This window comes from Dinoponera quadriceps, unplaced genomic scaffold (genome assembly GCF_001313825.1).
Source record: "Dinoponera quadriceps isolate SergipeBrazil2010 unplaced genomic scaffold, ASM131382v1 scaffold3162, whole genome shotgun sequence".
Classification (NCBI taxonomy): Eukaryota; Metazoa; Arthropoda; class Insecta; order Hymenoptera; family Formicidae; genus Dinoponera; species Dinoponera quadriceps.
The window spans coordinates 423,648-428,685 of record NW_014557929.1 but is presented as its reverse complement, the minus strand read 5'-3'; the positions used below and the strand labels follow the sequence as shown (position 1 = coordinate 428,685).

Sequence of the window (5,038 nt, the reverse complement as noted above, 5' to 3'; positions counted from 1 at the left end):
GTATACAGAATAACCGGAGGATATATCGCGAGCTGCGTACTAATCGCGATTTATATACGTGATTTGTAGCCCGCGTATTTTCACGGATACGATACGCGCCCGGCCGTGAAAAATGTACGAGGATTCACGTGGGAGGAATGGAGAGCAAAGAGGTGAATTCGTTGAAGTCGATACGAGAGTATCAGCGCGTCGAGACGAGCGACCGGCGGAATCTAATCGCTTCTCGCACGATTGGTCAGCGAGAGGATGAATTATGATTCACAGTTTTATACGAGGATGTGTGAGGCAAATTTGAAGAAGAAAAAAAACGCGCTGCTCTCTTTGAATTTCTTCCGGCGAAATTCCACTCGAATAGCAGAACGACTGTCTCGACTCGCTCGAAGTCGTGCGACTGTTAGCTCATACAGATTGAATCCTCCACTCTGAATCGTCGAGTAAACATCTTCATTCGAAATTGAAGAGTGAACCTGATGTGCGCCGCACTGTCTCGCCGGAGCAAATTCACCCAAACGGATTGCAATGTTCACTCGTGTCAATTAATGATGCGCCGTAAGTTTGTGCGTGAATTAAACATTCATCCTTGCAAGCTCGAGTGACAATATTATCACTGTCGCTTCGAATGAATTCACACTCGTTTTGGATTTGAGATTTTACCCCGAACGATTTAACATGTACACCGATCGGCAAAATAGCTTAAGGCACGCGGTTTAAACTGGTTACTACTTTATTAGTACCTAATAATATTAAATATAGATTCGTTTTTGGATATTTGGATATCGGTTGGATTTCAATGTGATACTATCACAGCGACAGGTTACTAATCTGACGCATCGGTCCTCGTTTCTTCGAATCAACAATCAACATCAGCATATCAATAACGCGTACCGTCAAGAGATTCTAATAACCCAGTTACATCGAATGTTTGAGCCTATTCTGCCAGTTGGTTCGCTGCACAGGCACAATGGCGAAATGGTGTTTTCAGCCTGATAACTAGCGAAAGATACAGAGAGAGAAATGAAAGGCGCGAGCACGCACGAATGCGGCATGAAAACGTGAGGTCGATAAACGACGCGCGGGTTGCGGACCGCAATCTCGGTGAATCCAATCAAGATTATAGTAAAACGTTATCAATCGGCATTCCGCAACGGCATCCCGCGCGGATGCGTATCCGCGTGGCCAAGAAATACGAGCCCGCCGGTTAAATAACGCAGTGCGCGCGCGTATCGGAACGAAATCGCGCGATGGTTTATCGCGGGATTGCGCGTCGGCGTTTCCTCTCCGCGCGAAACGGGCCGTGCAAAATTCTGACAGAACCAATCGCGTACGGTTACCAAACCGGTTGCACGCCGTTTTTGTTTGCCTTTTGGAACATAAACCATCGGCACCGGTCCACTCACTGGTGCGTTCATCCGCATAGAAAACTTCTTGGAACCTAATTGGGATCCAGTTTCCCAAGATAATTATTTTAGTTGGGAAATTTGCTGAAAAATGGCTGAATCTACCTGAGAAGGGACAACCAAACTCGGCTTTCGGTGCAGGTTCCGGTTAGAAATATAACGTTCCAACAAATGCGTCGAATTCAAAGTGAAAAATATAAACAGATCCTATTTGCTCACCCGGATGTTTTCCCAAAGATTTTCCTTGATTTCTATCTCATATTACAATTGAACAATATATTCGAAACACTTTCAATATTTACACTTTAGATAACCCCGGGGTTTCTAGCTACCAACCACTACATACATACCACGCAAACGTACATTTATATTTGATATAAATATATATAATGTATAAATACATTTGCACTTTACGAATACATAAATACGCTACCGCACACACCCGCTAAATATAGTAATATTAGAAATATAATCCCGTTTATTATTAACCTTCTGATATCAAAATGGCTGCAGATCGGACGAAATTAAATTTAACAATGCATCGGGCCGAATTGAGTACTATCTTGATTATTTCCAGAGCTCCGATCGGAATCTACGCTGTATGTAGGAAAATCACGAGAAATTTCTACACACTCGCCGGACGCACGGCGCGCGGAAGCTTAACCATTTCGCGTTATTTCCGACCGGCGAGCTCCGCAGAAGCTTGCTCCGGTGATCCACGAGTCTGCGGAAACGACCATTTCCATCGTCTCGCTCGTCCTCCTCCTCCTCCTCCGCTGGGAATCGTCGGAAAATTTCTTCAGAGACACATTATAAGCATCGCATCTGCGGGAGCGCGCGCTATCCTCCTCACACAGGTAGTTCCGTGTTTTACTATCCCTCCCGGCGGAGGTTACACGCAAGTGCATTCTATTTACGTTCTGAGGCAAGTTCGCGTAATAGACCGTCTGGCACACGCGGATCGTGAAGACACGTCCCGCGCGGCAGTTCGACGTAACGCTTAAGAAACGCCTCATCGGGTCGTCGACGAGTGCATCGCCGCGGCCTTAACGCGTCATTGGCTCCAACGGTGAAGCTAAGATAACAATCATCGCGATCGAACCTTCGGATATTACGCCGTTGTCTCCATTCCGGATCGTTGGGTATCGTCGAACCGGAGAGATAAAAATCGGCCGGAGTTCGGCTGCTTCGCGTTGTCCCGACGTTTCTGCTGCGACGACGGTAAGAAAGGAAGGAGGGCCGATTTCCATGCTTATTCGCGCGGCGTCATTTGCATAAGGTAGATACGCGTTCTATCCCGGCGTCCGCCGGCTAAATAAATCTCGTGACTCGGCCCGAGACGTAATTTCGATCGACGTAATTAAAGCCGCTCCTTCCTCGCGTCGCTTTTCACGGTGCATCTGCGCCGAGGGCGAATGCAGCGGCGAATGCGGATCGAGGCCCTTTGGCGGAAAGTTCTCCTATTGCGCACAATAAATATACATAGAAATCCAACAACGGATATCAAACACCCTCGGCGAGCCGGGCTCTAACTTTGAAGCTGTCCCTGAGCGCGGCTAATATCGGGCTCTACGGCAGCGCGACTCGCACACACGTAGCCGGGGTGCAGTCCTCCAGTACATAAGAACCCCCCGAACGCGGGGGTGTATGTATAATACAATGTGGGAGTGACTTTCATCCAAGCCCTTTCTCAACTGGCGTGGGCGCTCTACGTCGTCTGTACGTGCGGCTTATCTCGGACTACCCAAAGACAGTTATGCATCTCTAACTTGCCGTGCGCGATTCGTCCTCCAAGTTGCATAACATCCCCACTCCGGCCCGCGAGGAGAAGCAACCTGTGCGTCACGTCCATTGTTGCGGCTGGAAGCTGCTGTAATCGCGTTGCGCGGCCCGTTACCACTCACTTCCGGAACGCCTGTAGCAATTCCGCCACGTTGATCGCTGAATGACGTCGGCCGGCCGTCGAGCCGACGTACGTACTCGCGCTGCGTACTCGATCGCCGCATTATCGCCGACGATTATCGTCTACGGTGTCAATTATCGCCATTTGCCGATCGGTTGCTCCACATCGGGTTTATCATAAAGTCTCCGGAGAGATGGGCGAATGGGAGCGCCGTGAATGCAACGAGAGATCCAGCGATTGAATGAAGGAGAGATTGGGTGAATGAATCGCTGAATGGACAAGCGAGCGAGCGAGAGAGAGAGAGAGAGTGAACGAACGAGCGAGAGTATCGGAGGAGTATATCTCTATAAGAAAACATGACCGTCGAAGTTTGATTTATCAGTTAGAATAATGCTGTTTGTTCGAATTGTTTCAGGACTTTTCACACGTGGTCAGAGAAGATAACTTGGGCTGCTTTTTCGTGTGTCTACCGGCTTCCGTTTTCATCGTCGCCCTGTTTTCACCGGATCTCGGAAACCCAGTCGGCATCATCTATTATAAATGGATTCAACGCGGGATTATTACATAAATTTCACGTGGTGCACGCATATATCTTGAATTTACACTTCACGCGGGCAGTAAGATTATTTATGCAGATAATTGTTTTTATACATTATGCGTTTTTATGAATTATGTATTTATACAACGTATGCGTGTATGAAATATGATACGTAACAATTCCAATGTACATTTTCTCCTCGTTAAAGGGGAAAAGAGATCATTTCGCACTACGCTGTGTCAACGCAAGCATTAAACAACATTCCGCGCGATTTAATAAAACAACTCGCCGAATTCTGCGCGTTACCGTTCACATCAGAGTTACGTTGTTTCTGAATAAATGGTGTGCTTCCCGGCGCGTGAGAAAAGACTCCATTGTAGCGGAATGGACGCGCCGCGGCGCAACGATTATGTGTGCTCAGGTGGAGCGCCGGTACAATGGCGAGGAAAGGAAACGCGTTCACTTTTTGAAACGGCGTATGAACGCGTGCTGAACAATCATCGCGGCTCGCTCGTACATGTCATTATTTCGTCGGGATTGTTTTATCGCCCCCTCCCCCCGTACTTGGCAAAACAATCCGTCGAAGGTTGCGTTCACCGTACGATTTTCACGCGATGATTGCGGATTACTGGAAATATTATACGCGCGATAACAATACCGCGCGTTTGCTCGAACTTCGCCCCGGGAGACATACGTACATACACGCACGGTCATTCGGTATTCCGGGCGAGTAAATCGCGGCCGGATTTTCCTCCGTCCGGGGTCAGCCTGGTATTCATCGTGCGCGGTGTCCGCGTCTGCGGCATTGCGCGCGAAAACGCTTTAAAGTGTTTTAATTTCCTGCGCCCGGTACAAATAACGCATTCGCGTTTTACGTGTGATGCACGAATTAGACGGATAATGTTTTTTCGTTCGCATCTTTCTCCCTCTCTCTCGCGCGCGCGCGCGCGACCGGAAGCCCTCGAGTCCCGAAAACGTTCGTCCGAAAGTTTCGCCTGATAAAATTGCCTCCGTGGAAGATATATCGGGTGTTTCCGGTGTCATTTTTATCGCTTTATTGGACCTTCCAGTCATTTGCAGACTTCGTCATCGAGTTATTGAATATCGCTCGCCGGAACAAATGCGCTTCCGATGGCGAGCGACGAGCGCGGATTTTCCGCTCACGTGGCCCGCAATTGGCTCCTATATAAATACGTCCTG

At 48.4% G+C, this 5,038-nt stretch overlaps 1 long non-coding RNA gene across 1 annotated transcript; it reads left to right on the top strand.

Moving 5' to 3' along the window:
* The first annotated feature begins 2,350 nt into the window (after positions 1 to 2,350).
* On the top strand, positions 2,351 to 4,157 carry LOC106749507. The gene is made up of 2 exons (XR_001374863.1): positions 2,351 to 2,618; positions 3,716 to 4,157. It is a non-coding gene; the product is annotated as an uncharacterized LOC106749507 (long non-coding RNA).
* Positions 4,158 to 5,038: the final 881 nt, after the last annotated feature.